Source organism: Sminthopsis crassicaudata, chromosome 5 (genome assembly GCF_048593235.1).
Source record: "Sminthopsis crassicaudata isolate SCR6 chromosome 5, ASM4859323v1, whole genome shotgun sequence".
In the NCBI taxonomy this organism is placed as follows: domain Eukaryota; kingdom Metazoa; phylum Chordata; class Mammalia; order Dasyuromorphia; family Dasyuridae; genus Sminthopsis; species Sminthopsis crassicaudata.
In genome coordinates, this window is record NC_133621.1 from 264,734,344 (window position 1) to 264,753,183 (window position 18,840).

Genomic DNA, 18,840 nt, shown 5'->3' on the forward strand with positions numbered 1-18,840 from the left:
AGATGAGAATGACAAAAAGTATGTTAAAAATAATATGTATAATTAAATGTGTATTAGTAAGCAATTAAAATATGTCTAATTTTAATCCAAAGAAAAGCTCTAGAAAGATGATAGATACATAAATACAAAGATACATATATATATATATATATAATAAATGATATTACATGATATGATATAAAAAGGCAGCTCTCATGAATTCTTGGCAGAGATGGGAGTTCTATAGGGAACAAATTTGTCATATTTTTATGGTATTTCATTTATCATTTTTTTTCTTGATTTGTCCCCCATTAATTTTTAAGAAATTAATTCATTGTTGTAAGAAATACTTTTATGGCAGAGCCAGGGAAATGAATGCAGGAAGAAAATAAATTTGAAGCGTACAATACTTATGATAGTGAAACTTACAAGAAATTTTGATCTCATGTATTTCTGTGAGATTGACTTTGATGGTTTTTATTTGTTTTTTCCTCTAGGTTAAAAATACATACAATTATGGCATTATTCTCAACTGAGTTTCCTTTCCATTTCTCATTTACTTCAATTTAGTAAAAAAAAAAAAAAAACTCAATAAGAAGGCATATTCATTTTCCAGGAGATATTTTGATTATCATAAAACATTGAGAAATATAATTATATAACAGGATTATAATTCTCATTGAATCATATTTTAACATATTAGTTTATTTAAAACTTACATGCAAAATAAGAAAAGGAAAAATAGAAGAAAAAAATTGTCATGTACCCATCAGAACAAAAGGGAACATTCAAAATAGGTAACATTAAATCACCATTTATACACACATATAATAGTAGAAGACATTTTATTAATAATTGTTCATCTTTTCTTTACTTCCTTGTAGGATCTTGTGTTCCCTGTTCGGAAAATTTTAAGTATATTTTCTCCCCTTTCCATCCTGCCGTCTCCCCCAAGCAGACTATAGTTAAGCATGGTATATTTGTGTGTGTGTGTATATGTGTATATATACATACATACATTCACACATAAACAAATATATACATATGTACACATATATATGTCTATCTATGTGTGTGTGTCTAAAGTAATATTAATGTAGCTGACATATAATGTAGAATTATCTTGATTGGACATTTTTTAAAGTTTGGCTTTGTCTAAGATCAATGATTACTATGCTTGCTTCTTTTTTTCTTAATAAATTACTCCTGATCATTGTTATTGAGTTGATGCATATCTCTTATTTCCCATCCCTGCTAAACTGCATCTTTACTTCAACTTGTTAACTTGATCTGCTATTACTTAATTTCCCTTTGCATAATTCTAATTTTCAGAGTTATTTTCTTCTTTAAAACTCTAGAACTCTTTTTTTCTAATTGGTTGACTTTTTTCGTAATCTTCTTCCGTTGGTTTGGGTTTGGGTTTTTTTTTTTTGTTTTGTTTTTTCTTTTTTTTGTTTTAGTTTTTGCTCACTCTTATGTTATTTTTTATTCTTTTTTTGAGTTCTACAAATTCTTTGGGGGCAGATAGCCATTTTTCATTACTTTTTAGGGCAGGGGAGGCTTTTTCTTTCATTTTTTTTTACTTCAGTATCCTCCTTTGAAGATGAACCCAGTCTTTCCTATTCCCATAGAAAGTTTCTATGGCTGTGTTCTTTCTTCTTTGCCTGCTCATTTAAGAAAAAAAAAAAAAAAAAAAGGACTATAAGTATGAGCATTGATTTGGGAGGATAGTGGGATAGTGCCCCTGTCTTCACTTCAGCTCTCTTCTCAGACCTGGGGCCCCAAACCAAAAGCTGGTAAGCTAGCAGCTTTCCTGCCCCATTGTCTCTACACTCACAGGCGTGCTGATTCCTTCTTGTCTAGGGAAGTGATTCTGCAGTGCAGCTGGATCAGGAATCCCTAATCAGTCTAGGCTCCCTCAGTCTGCCTCCCTCAGTACCCTGAGTTCCTGACTCCCTACACTGTCCCAGAAGTGAAAGGTCTATTGGTTGAACTGAGGCATCATTCAAACCCAACTAGCTCCAAGGGTCCCTTCAGGCTGTTTCTGGGCAGCTAGCCTGGAGTTATACTTCACCCCAGTTAAACCATGGATCTGGAATCTTCTGGTCTTCTCTATTCTTACTAAGAGGAACCCTGTTCTGCCAGGTGTCTTCTTTGTTTTTCATAAGTCTATGTTTGCCCTAAGTTGCAATTTTTTCCTCTTTCTAACCAGCATATTACACTTGTAATCCTATTTGAATGACTTATTGTGGTGTACAGGTGATTCTGGAATCCAAAAGATAACAAAAAAACCCTATCCAGGCTGTGGCAAAATCTTGAAGAGAGACTCATAGATGTTCTGCAAGTCATCATTCAAGAGCCAGTCTAGTGGCAAACAGGTCCATTGTCAAGTTTGGGGGGATGATAGGATTTCTAAATTTCAAAGTAAGAAGAAACCTCAACAGCCAACTATTCCTATACTTAAAGGAACATTATACTTGAAATTTAAAAAAAATAAATTAAAAAAACCTATGTTATAATAGTTAATAATGTAGTCTTTACTAGAATGTTTCCAGGTATAGAGAAACTCAGTAATCATTAGCTTGCTACAAATTGTTTAAACTACAGCAATTCCTGAACGTGACTGGATGAATTATAAAGGACTTTTAGGCTGTTTTAATAAAGCAATAGTCACTATAAATTACTAATTCTTGACATATTAAAAACTATACATTAATAATATTATATAATGACACCTTCTTTGCAAATTGTAGCCAGAGAGCTAGGGTGACAACTGATTAGTCATAGGGTCACAAAGTCACTACATGGCAAAAATAAAATTAGAACTAAGGTCTTCTTAGATTTGAAGATCCCACTTTTTCCACTATACCCGATTTATTGTTTCTGAGAGGAAAAGTTCTCATCCTATATTAATTAATCACACATCTCAAAATTATCCCTATGAGTATAATCAGAGTGGCTCCTGTTCATCTCTTTTAAGAAATAGTAACAATAGAGGCAGCTGAGATAGCAGAGTGAATAGATAATAATAATTCTTAGACTCAGTAAACCTGCATTCAAATCTGACTTAAGACATTTACTAGCTTAGTGAATGGGCAAGTCACTTAAACTTGATTATCTCAAAAAAAAAAAAAAAATAGGAATGCCAGACTCAAAGTAAATATTTAATGGATGCTTCCCAAATTGAGAAAACATAGCTATGTGTCTTGGATACTTAGCATATGTTTTTTCTAACTTGATGTCTATTTAGTCAAAAGATTAGTTAAGAAGACATTAATTTTAAATTATAATCACAGTTAACATTAGTTCTAGCATCAATTATCTATCTATGCCAAGGAACTTGTAATGTCCCCTTTTTTCCCCTACATCTGCCATTCTTTCTCTCTATGTGTGAGTCTGTCTCTCTTTTACCCAAAAAAACAAACAAACAAATTAAAAAATTAGAATATTAAGATTTCCTTTTCGATTATATATCATGTTGGAAGGAAGTCCCCTTCCTTTCTTTGATCTTTTATGGAAGTCTATGGTCTTCTTAGGATATTTGTTTTTAATTCAGAGCTAAATAAAATTTTGATACATACATGCATACATACATATAAATATGACTCTATGTGCATTTCTATTTTGTTTCCAGGTCCATGAACCCCTGAAATATATTTGTGTATTCCAGGTTAAAAATCACTGCATTAAGGGGTATATGCCCCTTTGATATCATTGATACAATGACAAAAAAGTATTTAATGGAGATAGATTTTTTTTTACTTTCTACAAGGATTCAATGGCATGAATACTTTAAGAAATAATCAGAAGGTATACTTGAAATTTGAAGGAGCAAAAGGACTCAGCCAGAGATAATACCTATAGAGTGCATGACCTATATAAAATATCCATAACACAAAGAGATGAGCTCAAAGGGGAAACAAAGAAATGAAGCAACCAGGAAGGTCAGAAGAATAGTGAGGGAAAATAAGTCTATTTTTAAATACAGTGTGAGAGAAGGATGTTAATGAAAGGAGAATATTATTTTTGAAATGAATGCAGCTATAGTCACCTAACTCTTTGAGAAAAAGAAATCATAGGTTAACAAGTGGCAGTCTCACATATCAAGATTTTGGAACTGAGCTGACTCTAGACATATTCCAATTACTGAGAAAGTATTATATCATATTCTTCAGTATAAACAGGCCCCAGGAAATATTTTCCACAAGCACTGCCCAGGATATTGGTTGAAAGGAGGTTAGGGTCTAGAAATAACAAAAAGGGTCACTCTCTACTTTGTGTGCCACAAATGCTAGAGGGCTAGATAGAAAGATTCCGATTTAATGAAGGAAAATGTTATAAATTGAGGCCACAAGGACTACAAGCCAGGGACATTCCCTGAGCAACAAAGGAATGAGAAGTAGACTCAACTAAGTTTTACCCTGTTGTAGGGTTAGATATCAGGAGGGAAGGATCATGGACATTGGGAAATATGTTCAAATATCTTGGGAAATTCAGTTTACCCCTGTCTGGAACACTGACCTGTTCAATTCATGCAATTCATTCCCCCAGTTGGGAAAATAAGAGGAACTGGCAATTCTCAATTATCTTTTACTATAAGTGTTAATGCTGTAGCATTTCTGAATTATAGACCTCTGATGCCATCCAGTCCTTGAACACAAATCAGCTTTCCCAAGTGGTTATAAAGCCTTTATTTTAAGGCTTCCAGAAAGGAGAGTTCAACCTCCATCAGCCTTTTTGATAGGTCTAGTAAAAAGAAAATTGTCTCTAGAGTTGTTTTTCTTACATCAAACCTAATTAACTTCTACCTGCAGCTCCCACTTCTGCCCTCTGGGGCCAATAAGGATATATCTAATCAATCCTTCCCAGGCTCAGCACTTCACATACTTCCAGAGTAGTGTCATATTCCCTTCAATTTTTCTTTTCTCTGGGATAAATCAGGCAACAGTAAACAATCATTATTAATCAGCTAAATTTCTCTACTTTTTCCAACTGATTCTCATATGGTACAATCTCAAGGTGCTTCACAATCCTTGTTGTCATTCTCATATCCTTTTCCAAACTTTCAAAGTCATCCGTTAAATGTAGTGCATTGACGTGAATTACAATAAGCCAGATGAGGTCACTAGCCAGGGCATAATATAGTAACTGTTGTATCTCTCCTTCTGCACATTATACTTTTTTTAATGCAGCTCAAAATAATGGAATGAAGTTGAGTCTCAGAAATTTACTGTTTGACTTTTGGCAAGTCATTTACATCTGTTTACTTCAGTTTCCTTATCTATAAAATGAGGTAAAGAAAGAAATAATAAAGCATTTCAGTATTTCTGCAAAAAAAAAAAAAGTAGAATATGACTGAACAACAACATTTTTTTCAAGCCCTGAAATTTATGCCTTGCCCTTTGCCATAACTCCTTTTGATGTGAAGGGATGAAAACTCGTTTTAGGACATCTATGTAAGGAAGGTATCCAGGCCACCTAGATTCATTCTTCTGGACCTCTCTCTTGTGTCCCCAAGCATATTCCTCTACTTCCTCCAAAAAGTTTCAGCTATATTTCAAAGTGTTTTTTTTTCTTATTCTGATTGAATCCTCAGTTATTAGTATAGTGTCTGGCACATACCTATTAGGTTCCTACTGACTAATTGGCTGGAAAAATATAAAGATATTAAAAAATAATCACAGCCCTCCAGGAGCTTGCATTGATAAAGTGATAGAGATCAGGAAAGACAGAATTTTAAATAGACAGTTAAAATATAATTTGATATCTAGAGAAAACAGTAGGGAAATTGTAAAAGATTTTCTTAGTGTGAGGGAATGTGTACTTGAAAGAAAATAAGAATCATAAATGGTAACAAAGCAAGAAGAATATATCACAGGCTTTGAGGATGGCTTATAAAGAAAGTTATGGAATTGGGAAATATGTCATTCAGGAAACAAGTAGGCCAATACCTCTCAAATGGAGAGAGAGAGGAACCAAATATGAAAAGGTGACCTATAATGAAAATATGGAAGACTGTATAAGCCAAGCAAAATAATTTGCATTTTATTATAAGGGTAATCATAAGCCAGTGAATACCCTCAGAAAAGGGAGAGAAAGAGGTAAGCCTGGGGTCATAAAGATAATTTTGTCAGCATGGTGGAATATTTATCAGAGAAGTTTGAGGAAACTAATTAAGAACATATTTAAATAGATCAAGGTGATAAGGTGATAAGAGATTGCATCAAAGTAGTGTTCACATAAGTGGGAAAAAAAGAGAAAAAATAAGAAGAGTTGTGAAAATTGAAGAGAAAGGACTTTACATTTTATTGAATATGATAGTGAGAGAAGAATAAAAAAAGAAGAAAATTAAACATTTTCAACTAGCAAAATACTAAAACTACAAGATTTTTTTTCTTCCTTCAGAACAACTGCTATCTGTCTATGCTTGCACCAATTTTGTACTGCCTAGGAAATTGACTATACCTGGACTGTAAAGGGAACAGGTCAAAAAAAAAAAAAAACCTACCCCATTCTTCTGAGAAAACTGGAGGGAAATATTCTGAGAAGAGAGACTGGAAGTGAATAAGTGTTCATTTATATAGTTCTACTCTGTGCCAGACACTTTGCTAAGTGTATAAACTCACAATTTAAAAAATACCAGGCTGCAAAGAAATAGACACAAGAAAATACTATATACAATAAATAAATACTAAATGGTACAATGGATATACCAAAGAACTTGGAATTAGGGAAACTTGAGTTCATATTCTGCCCAGACCCTCAACAAGTCCTTAAACACTCTATATATTACCTTTTTCATCTATAAAACAGTGCTGATAGCACCTACCTTATGGGGTTGTTTTCAGAATTCCTGTATGTACTACTATTACTACTACTAACAGAAGTAGTAGAAATAGTACTAGTAGTAGTAGTAGTACTTTTATTAGCAGCCACAAAATCAGCAGCAGCAGTAGTGATGAAATTAGAAGAAATAATATTAGCATTAGCAATGGTAATAGTATTAGAAATTTTAGTAAATATTTAATAGCTTTATGAGAAATATGAGAGAGACAAACAGAGAAAATAAGAAAAGACAGAAAGAGAAAGAAAAAAAAAGTATTGTGTGCGGATGGGGATGGGGTTGGGTATGTGTATGTGTATGGGGAGAGAGAGTTTCAGTTCCCTCATCTATAAAATGAGGTGAAGAAAGAAATAGCAAAGCAAATAGAAATAACAGAAAGGGTCACTTTTTGAGAGACAGAGAACAGTTAGAATCATGCAAGATTTAGCAGCAATTATTGTAAAAGAAAGGAAAAAATATATTGTGATATACTATTCTTTTTATACCTTTTTATTTACAAGATATATGCATGGGTTATTTTTCAGCATTGACAATTGCAAAACCTTTTGTTGCAATTTTTCTCCTCCTACCCTCCATATCCTCCCCAAGATGGAAGGTTGACCAATACATGTTAAATATGTTAAAGTATAAGTTAAATACAATATATGTGTATATATATATATATATATATATATATATATATATATATATATATATATATACATATATATATATATATATATGTATATATATATATATATACATATATATATATATATATATATATATATATATATATATATATATATATATATATATATATATATATATATCCTTACAGTTATTTTGCTGTACAAAAAGAATCGGACTTTGAAACAGTGTACAATTAAGATGTGAAGGAAATCAAAGATGCAGGAGAACAAAAATAGAGGGATTGGGAATTATATGTAATGGTTCATACTCATCTCTCAGAATTCTTTTGCTGGATGTAGCTAGTTCAATTCATTACTGCTCTATTGGAACTGATTGGGTTCATCTCATTGTTGAAGAGGGCTACGTCCATCAGAATTGATCATCATATAGTATTGTTGTTGAAGTATATAATGATCTTCTGGTCCTGGTCATTTCACTCAGCATCAATTCGTGCAAGTCTCTCCAGGCCTTTCTGAAATCATCCTGTTGGTCATTTCTTACAGAACAATAATATTGCATAATATATACCACAATTTATTCAGCCAATCTCCAATTGATGGGCATCCACTCAGTTTCCAGTTTCTGGTCACTACAAAGAGGGCTGCCATAAATATTGTTGCACATACAGGTGCCTTTCTCTTCTTTAAGATCTCTTTGGGATATAAGTCCAGTAGTAACTCTGCTGGATCAAAGGGTATGCACAGTTTGAAAATTCTTTGAGCATAGTTCCAAATTGCTCTCCAGAATGGCTGGATGTATTCATAGTTCCACCAGCAATATAACAGTGTCGCAATTTTTCCACATCCCCTCTAGCATTCAGCATTTCTTTCCCTGTTATTCTAGCCAATCTGACAGGTGTGTAGTGGTATCTCAGAGTTGTCTTAATTTGCATTTCTCTGATTAATAATGCCTTGGAGCATCTTTTCATATGGCTAGAAATAGTTTCAATTTCTTTATGGGAGAATTGTCTCTTCATATCCTTTGACCATTTATCAAATGGATAACTTTCCTAAAGGTGTGGATTATTTCTAATAGTTTTTTAGTAGAATCTCTGGGGTTCTCTAAGTATACCATCATATCATCAGCAAAGGATGATAATTTGGTTTCCTCATTACCTACTCTAATTCCTTTAATCTTTTTCTCAACTCTTATTTCCAAAGCTAGCATTTCTAATACAATATTATTGATTTCTTATAAATTAGAGTCAATTCTCTATATATTTTGGAAATGAGGCCTTTAGAATCTTTGATTATAAAAATGTTTTCCCAATTTAGTGTTTCCTTCCTAATCTTGTCTGCATTAGTTTTGTTTGTACAAAAAACTTTTCAACTTGATATAATCAAAGTTTTCTACTTTGTGATCAATTGGTCATAAATACCTTTCTCTTCCACAGGTCTGAGAGGTAAACTATCCTATCTTCTTCTAATTTATTTATTATCTCATTCTTTATCCCTAGGTCATGAACCCATTTTGACCTTATCTTGGTGTATAGGGTTAAGTGTAGGTCAATGCCTAGTTTCTGCCATACTAATTTCCAATTTTCCCAGCAGTTTTTGTCAAATATAGAGTTCTTATCCCAAAAGCTGGGGTCTTTGGGTTTGTCAAATACTAGATTATGAAAGTTATTGACTATTTGGTCCTTTGAACCTAACCTATTCCAACAATCAACTAGTCTATTTCTTAGCCAATACCTAAAGATTTTGGTAACCACTGCCTTATAATATAATTTTAGATCTGGTACAGCTAGGCCACCTTCATTTCATTTTTTCTTCATTAGTGCTCTTGAGTATCTTGATCTTTTCTTTTTCCATATAAACTTTGTTGTAAATATTGAGAGTATAAAGTATTTGGGAATCCATCTACCAAAGAATAGTCAGGAATTATATGAGAAAAATTACGAAACACTTGCCACAAAAATAAAATCAGATTTAAATAATTGGAAAGACATTCAGTTCTCTTGGATAGGCCGAGTGAATATAATAAAGATGACAATACTCCCCAAACTAATCTGTTTATTTAGTACTATACCAATCAGACTCCCAAGAAACTATTTTAATGACCTAGAAAAAATAACAACAAAATTCATATGGAAGAACAAAAGGTCGAGAATTGCGAGGGAACTAATGAAAAAAAAGTCAGATGAAGGTGGTCTAGGTGTACCTGATCTAAAGCTATATAATATAGCAGCAGTCACCGAAACCATTTGGTATTGGCTAAGAAATAGACCAGTCAATCAGTGGAACAGATAAGATGCAAAGGACAAAAAGGGTACATCTATAGCAATCTAGTCTTTGACAAACCCAAAGATACCAACATTAGGGACAAAAATTCATTATTTGGAAAAAACTGTTGGGAAAACTGGAAATCAGTATGGCAGAAATTAGATATGGATCCACACACAACACCATATACCAAGATAAGATCAAAATGGGTCCATGATTTAGGCATAAAGAATGAGATCATAAATAGATTAGAGGAACAGAGAATAGTCTACCTTTCAAACCTGTGGAGGAGGAAGGAATTTATGACCAGAGGAGAACTAGAGATCATTATTGATCACAAAATAGAACATTTTGATTACATCAAACTAAAAATTTTCTGTACAAACAATACAAATATAAATAAGATTAGAAGGGAAGTAACAAATTGGGAAAATATTTTTACAGTTAAAGATTCTGATAAAGATCTCATTTCCAAAATATATAGAGAACTGACCCTAATTTATAAGAAATCAAACCATTCTCCAATTGATATATGGTCAAAGGATATGAACAGACAATTCTCAGATGATGATATTGAAATTATATCCACTCATATGAAAGAGTGGTCCAAATCACTACTGATCAGAGAAATGCAAATTAAGACAACTCTGAGATACCACTACACACCTGTCAGATTGGCTAAGATGACAGGAACAAATAATGATGAATGTTGGAGGGGATGTGGGAAAACTGGGACACTAATACATTGTTGGTGGAGTTGTGAAAGAATCCAACCATTCTGGAGAGCAATTTGGAACTATGCCCAAAAAGTTATCAAACTGTGCATACCCTTTGATCCAGCATTGCTGCTACTGGGCTTATATCCCAAAGAAATACTAAGGAGGGGAAAGGGACCTGTATGTGTCAAAAAGTTTGTGGCAGCTCTTTTCATAGTGGCCAGAAACTGGAAGATGAATGCATGTCCATCAATTGGAGAATGGTTGGGTAAATTATGGTATATGAAGGTTCTGGAATATTATTGCTCTGTAAGAAATGACCAGCAGGAGGAATACAGAGAGGCTTAAAGAGACTTACATCAAGTGATGCTGTGTAAAATGAATAGAACTAGAAGATTGCTGTACACTTCAATGTTGTATGAAGATGTATTCTGATGGAAGTGGAGATCTTCAACATAAAGAAGATCAAACTCACTTCCAGCTGATCAATGATGGACAGAGACAACTACACCCAGAGAAGGAACACTGGGAAGTGAATGTAAACTGTCAGAACTACTGTCTATCTACCCAGGTTACTTATACCTTTGCAATCTAATATTTAATGTGCAACAAGAAAATGGTATTTACACACATGTATTGTATCTAGGTTATATTGTAACACATGCAAAATTTATGGGATTGCCTGTCATCAGGGGGAGGGGGTGGAGGGAGGGAACGGATAATTTGAAAAAATGAATACAAGTGATAATGTTATAAAAAAATTACTCATGCATATATAATGTCAAAAAATTATGAATAAATAAAATTTAAACAAAAAAAACAAAAACAAAAAAAAATAAACTTTGTTGTTATTTTTTCTGGGTCATTAAAAGTTCTTTGGGAGTCTGGTATAGGGTTAAATAAATAGATTAGTTTAGGTAGTATTGTCATCTTTATTATATTTGCTTCCCTTATCCTAGAGCATTTAATATTTTTTCCAGTTGGTTAGATCTGACTTTATTTGTGTGAAAAGTGTTTTGTAGTTATGCTCATATTTTTTCTTGATTTTCCATTGGTAGGTAGATTCCTAAATATTTTATACTCTCAGTAGTTGCTTTAAATTGAATTTCTTTTTGTAACTCTGTTGGATTTTGTTAGTGATATATAAGAATGCTGACAAATTATGTGGGTTTATTTTGTATCCTGCAACTTTGCTAAAGGTGTGGATTATTTCTAATAGCTTTTTAGTAGAATCTCTGGGGTTCTCTAAGTATACCATCATATCATCAGCAAAGAATGATAATTTGGTTTCCTCATTACCTACTCTAATTCCTTTAATCTCTTTCTCAACTCTTATTTCCAAAGCTAGCATTTCTAATTCAATATTAAATAGTAATGGTGATAGTGGGCAATCTTGCTTCACTCCTGATCTTAATGGGAATGGTTCCAGTTTATCCCCATTAAATAAGATGCTTACTGATGGTCTTAAATAATGCTGCAGACTATTCTAAGGAATAGAGTCAAGCATAAAACCCTATGGTATAGAGACTCAATTGTCTTCACATTTTCAAAATTTGGGTCATTTATTCTTTTCCTATATCTTAACACTGCTCTCTCTTTAACAATACTTCAAAAATAACTTTCAGTGCCTTGGGATGTAGTTTATGTGGGCCTGATAACTTGAATTTATTGGTGGTATCTGTGTGTCCTTTCATCACCTTTCTTGCATTTTTATTATTATTAGCCATATTCCTCCCCAACTACACACACACACACACACACACACACACACACACACACACACACACACATCCCTTGAATTTTTCAGTATAAAGATTCTGCTTCCCAATGAAAGCACAAGAAATAGCCAATAAATCATCATTTTTTCTCCATCATCCCAAAATACAAAATTTAAGAACTATGCTATATTGTATACAAATAGAATAAAAAAAATTCATACTCTCAAAAACTTTACATATAAAAGAAAAATCTTACATAAGTATAATCAGCATAAATAGGGTCCTAGCAATTTGGAGGGGGGGGCAAGCAAGACTTCAAAAATAAATTGATCTGAGTCTTGAAGAATGAAAGGAATTTTAGAACATGAACTTGAAGAGGGGAACATATTCCAGTGCATCTTTATCTAAATCTTATGGCAGTCTTGGCCAACTCCAGATCGTTCTGACCTTTGGCCCTCCTTACATAATTCTTAGGAGACAATATCATCCTTTTTTATTCATGCTTCAGTGTGTTCATTAAAAATTGTCTACATGGACATATCCTATAAGTCCACAAACAATAAAACAAAATATATTTCCTTTAAAAATTGGCTCATTAAAATTTCACAAAATTCCAGTTATTATTGCCATATTTTATTTTTTAACATTCATATCTTTCCATGTAGCTACAGAGATAAAGTCTTTAGCTTTATTTCTGCATTTGACCAGATATTTTTGCCATTTAATATTCTTTCTGTGTGTGTTCTTAGTGTCACTTCAGTTTCTTCATTTTTTTCATGAATCTGTTCTTCCTGTTATATACTTCTCCCTATTTACCGATTTTTTTTCATTTTTCACAAACTTTATAACAATAATATTATAACACATTAATATACCAAAAACTGTTGAGTCACAGTTATTTTCCAACCCAGTACCTTTTTGTTACAGATAATGCTACTATGATTATTTTAGCACAATTTATATGTCTCTTCTCTGGTTGTCAACAATCTTTTTACAGTATAAAACCAGAGATAGAACCAATGAATACAAGAATATGTATAATTTAGTTTTTTTTTTTTCCAAGCATGATTAGAAATTGTATTCCATGTCACAAATTATCTTATAGTTAGTGAACTGTCCTTCCTTTATTCCCAAAGTCCCTTCAAAACAAAACCAAAAACCCTATTTTTCCATTTTTTCATTATCTTTGTAATTTTGTTGGGTGAGAGATACTAATTTGTTTTCATTTATATTTCTCTGATTATAGATTATTTTGAACATTGTTTTCAAAAAGCCAATAATTTCCACATCTTTTTTTTTCTGAATTGTGTTTGTTTACATCTTTAATTGTACTAATCTATTGGGGAAAATGTCTAGTTTTATTGATTTATGTCAATTATGGATAGATTTTTGATGTCAGACTTTAATTGCAAATGATTAAAGGCAAAGATTTTTATTCTCAATTTCTATCTTTTCTTATTCTAGTATTGATTTTATGAGGAAGCCTTTAAATTTCATGACATCAAAATTGTCTATTTTTTCTTGTCAAATCTGTCTTTTAAACATCTAAACAGGTTAATTCACATTCATCCCTTTCAACAATACCCCTCTTTTCTCCTTTACATAATTGTTTCTTTTTTATAATCTCAGGAGATAATTATTAAGAGCTTTTTATCTCTCTAGAGTTGATTATCTATACTCAAATAAAGTTCATGAAATTCTGAGTATCATTGTCCTGATCTCTTTTAAAGTCTAACCTCCAGGAATCTCTCATGCTAGGATTTTGTCTTTCTCAAATTCTCCCATAGAGCAACTCCTTTCCTACATAGTTTTCAATATTTCTACTGCAGCATCCTGATCCATTTTTTGGGGGGACTAGGGGGTGCTCAGTATCACAGCTTTCACTTTGTTAAATGGATTGAATAGGAGGACCTGAGAATATTTTTTTAATTGGAACTCCCAAAAGACAGTAGTTATAGAATCAGTATCTAGGTATATTATAGAATAGTATATTATATTATAGTATATTATAGTATAGTATAGTATAGTATAGTATAGAATAGTATATTATATTATGGTATAATATAGTATAGTATAGTATAGTATAGTATAGTATAGTATAGTATAGTATAGAATAGTATATTATATTATGGTATAGTATAGTATAGTATAGTATAGTAAGGTATGATGTGGTGTGGTGTGGTGTGGTGTGGTGTGGTATGGTGTGGTGTGGTGTGGCGTGGCGTGATATAGCATGGTGTGGCATGGTGTGTCATGGTATGGTATGGTATAGTATGATATAGTAGAGTAGAATATGGTATGGTATGGCATAGTATGGTATGTTATAATAGAGTGTACAATATCAGTGCCTGAGAAACTACTTAAACTACTTATAAACTGAGATAGATTTGAGACCTCATCTAAATGGATATTCCTTCCAATTATTCAGATTGACAGCTACCTATAATCGGTAAGACCTGAACAGACCAGTATGATATTTTAAGTAAAGACTAGAATGAAGTGAGATAATTTGGATGTATTTCTCAATTGATAAAAGCAGGTTTATTAAGCCATAGCAGGGAAAAACTACTCAAAAATGGAAATGTTATTCAAAAATATATTAGTTTGATTCAAGTGGATGAAACTTAAAGCTTCTGTTTTGTTTATTGTGGTCCACTTAATCAATATAATGATTTCCTGGAAGAAGTCGAAGAAATTGTTTTTAACTTGACCAATAATGTGGATTTGGACAATACCAAAAAGAAAATGGAGCTGTACCAAAAGGAAAACAAAGATGTCATTCAGAAAAACAAGCTAAAACTAACTAGAGAACAGGAGGAGTTGGAAGAAGCTTTAGAAGTGGAATGCCAAAAAAATGAACAAAGACGACTCTTCATACAAAAGGATGAACAACTGCAGCAGATTCTAAAAAGAAAGAATAAGCAGGCCCTCTTAGATGAACTGAAGAGTTCTGATTTGCCTGCTGCTCTGCTTTTAGCACAACATAAGGATAGATCAACACAGCTGGAAATGCAACTAGAGAAAACTAAACCAGTGAAACCAGTGACTTTCTCCACAGGCATTAAAATGGGCCAGCATATTTCATTAGCTCCTATTCAAAAACTGGAAGAAGCTCTATATGAATACCAACCATTACAGATAGAGACATGTGGATATAATATATATATATATGTATATATATATATATATATATATATATATATATATATATATATATATATATATATATATATATATATATATATATATATATATATAAAATTTTAATCATTGATATATATGTGAGTTCATGTGTAAATCCATCTGGTCCTGGGGGGTTTTTTCTTAGGGAGTTGATTAATAGCTTGTTCTATTTCTTTTTCTGAAATGAGACTATTTAAGCAATTTATTTCCTCCTCTGTTAATATGAGAAGCCTATATTTTTGTAGGTAGTCATCCATTTCACTTAGGGGATCAAATTTATTGGCATAAAGTTGGGCAAAGTAATTCCTTATTATTGTTCTTATTTCCTCTTCATTGGTGGAAAGTTCTCCCTTTTCATTTTTAAGACTAACAATTTGATTTTCCTCTTTCCTTTTTCTAATCAGATTTACCAAAGGTTTATCTATTTTATTGATTTTTTGTTTTATAAAACCAACTCTTAGTTTTATTTATTAATTCAATATTTTTTTACTTTCAATATTATTAATTTCTCCTTTTAATTTTAGAATTTCAAGTTTACTGTTTGAATTGGGGGTTTTAAATTTGTTCTTTTTCTAGCTTTTTAAGTTGCAAGGCCAATTCATTGACTTTCTCTTTCTCTATTCAAGTAAGTCTCTGAAGATATAAAATTTGCCCTTTGGCCTTAGCTTTTTACCACTTTGGGTGCATGCCACAAATTTTGGTGTGATTTCTCATCGTTGTCATTATCTTGAGTAAAATTATTAATTGTGCCTCTAATTTGTTGTTTCACCCAAGCATTCTTTTAAGATAAGATTATTTAGTTTCCAATTACTTTTTGGTCTATTTACACCTAACTTTTTGTTGAATGTAGTTTTTATTGCAGCCTGATCTGAAAAGAAACCATTTACTATTTCTGCCTTCCTTCATTTAATTTTGAGGTCTTTATGTCCTAATATATGGTTAATTTTTGTATAGATTCCATGACCTGCTGAGAAGAAAGTATAGTCCTTTCTGTCACCATTCAGTTTTCTCCAAAGATATATCATACCTATTTTTTCTAATATTCTATTTACCTCTTTAATTTCTTTCTTATTTGTTTTGTGGTTTGAGTTATCTAATTCTGAGAGTGCAAGGTTGAGATCTCCTACTATTATAGTTTTTCTATTTCTTCTTGCAACTCTCTTAACTTCTCCTTTAGGAAGTTAGATGCTATACCACTTGGTACATATATGTTTATTATTGATATGGCTTCATTGTCTAAGCTACCCTTTAGCAAGATATAATTTCCTTCCTTATCTCTTTTAATTAGATCAAATTTTGCTTTTGCTTAATCTGAGATAAAGATGGCTACCCCTGTTTTTTTGGCTTTACCTGAAGCATAATAGATTCTGCTCCAGCCTTTTACCTTTACTCTTTATGTATCTCCCTGCTTTAAATGTGTTTCTTATAAATAATACATTGTATGGTTCTGACTTTTAATCCAGTATGCTATCCGCCCCTGATTTATGGCAGAGTTCATCCCATTTACATTTATGGTTAAAATTACTAATTCTTTATTTCCTGTTATTTTATTATTCCCTGATTATGCTTTTCTTTTTCTTATCCCCCTTTACCCCATTTCCCAGTCCTAAACTTATGGGTACCACTATCTCCCACCCCCTTTGAATCCCTTCCCCTTCTTTGTATCACTCCCTTATTACTCATTTCCTTTTTCCTTTTTCTCTCCCAGTTTTTAATGAGGTGAGAGAAGTTTCTCTGTAAACCAAACATGTCAATTATTTTCTCTTGAGACAACTCTGATGAGAGTAAGATTCACACAATGTTCCTCCCCCTTTCTAAATTCCCTGAGATGTGATAGTTTTCCTTTGCCTCTTTGTGGTATGTAGTTTCCCACTTTTTATCTCCCCTTTCCCTTTTTTTTCACACTATTCCTTTTCCATTTCTTCTTCCCTTTTTATGTTATATCATTAAAATCAAATTATGCATGTACTCTTTATGTATATCCAAAACAGAAATACAGTTCTCAACAGTTCTTTTTACCTTTTTCTGCATCTCTTGAGTCCTGTCGTTGGAGATCAATTTTTTTGTTTAGTTCTGATTTTTTTCCTTAGAAACAAATGGAATTCATCTGCTTCATTAAATGTCCATCTTATTCCCTGGAAGAAAATGCTCAGCCTAGCTGGGTAGTTTATTCTTAGAATTCCAAGTTATTTTCCCTTTCAGAATATATTCCAAGCCATTCAATCCTTTAGTGTGGAGGCAACCCAGATCTTGAGTGATCCTTATTGTGGTTCCTCGGTATTCAAATTGCTTTTTTCTGTCTGCTTTTAATATTTTTTTCTTAGTCTGATAATCCTGAAATTTAGCCACAGTATTCCTTAGAGTTTTTATTTTATGGTCTTTTTCAGGTGTTCAATTAATTTTTCAATGCCTATTTTACCTTCTGATTCTATTACATCTGGACAGTTCTCTTTGATGGTTTCCTATAAAATAGTATCTACGCTATTTTTTTCATCATAATTTTCAGGAAGTCCAATAATCCTCAGATTATCTCTCCTAGAACTATTTTCCAATTCTGCTGTTTTACCAAGTAGTTGTTTAATCTTTTTTTTTCTATTTGTTTAGTTCTGATTTTTAATGAGTTATTGTCTGTCTTCATTATCCTTTTTTTTTTTTAAACTTCTTTTTGTATCTGTCTAATTCCGTTTTTAAATGAGTTTTTTGTTTTACTCTATGGCATTTTTTTTCCATTTCCATTTTTTCCATTTTTCCATGAGTTATTTTCTTTTTCCAATTCACAAATCTTGCTTTCTTGGGAGTTCTTTACCTTTTCCAATTCACAAATTCTGTTTCCCTGCACTTCCTTAGAGTTCTTTACCTTTTGCAATTCCCATTTCAGAATCTCTTTCAAGATTTATTATAATTTCTTCTGGGAGAGCCTTGTGTCATGTGGACCAAGTTATATCCTCTTTTGGGGTATTGTATGGAGACTCTGCTATTAATATCCTTGTATTAGGACATAAAATTTTAAAAATCAAATGGAGAAAGACAGAAATAGTAAATGCATTTTTTCAGATCATGAAGCAAAAAAGTCACATTCAATAAAAGATCAGGGGAAAATAGACCAAAAATTAATTGGAAATTAAATAATATAATAAATGAATGAAACAGCAAATCATAGAAACAATCAGTAACTTCATCCAAGGAAATGACAATAATGAGAAAATATACCACATTTTGTGGGATGCAGTCAAAATGTATATTAGGGGAAATTTTATATCTCTAGATGATTACTTGCATAAAACAGAAAAATAGAAGATCAATGAATTGGGCTTACAATTTGAAACATAAGCCTATGTAAGGGTCAATGTTGAAAAAATATCCATATATATGTTTTGAAAATAAAAGTCTTTAATAAAAAAAGAATGAAAAAATAAAACAATTAGAAAAACCATGGAAAATGTAACCTTTCAGGTAGGTCCTGAAGCACTGAAGATTTGGATAGATTTAGGAATTTACTTCATTTT

The 18,840-nt window shown here is 32.1% G+C and overlaps 1 pseudogene; it reads left to right on the top strand.

Moving 5' to 3' along the window:
• The first annotated feature begins 14,349 nt into the window (after positions 1-14,349).
• LOC141543978 (CDK-activating kinase assembly factor MAT1 pseudogene) overlaps positions 14,350-18,840 on the top strand; it is a 70,796-nt pseudogene continuing 66,305 nt past the window's right edge.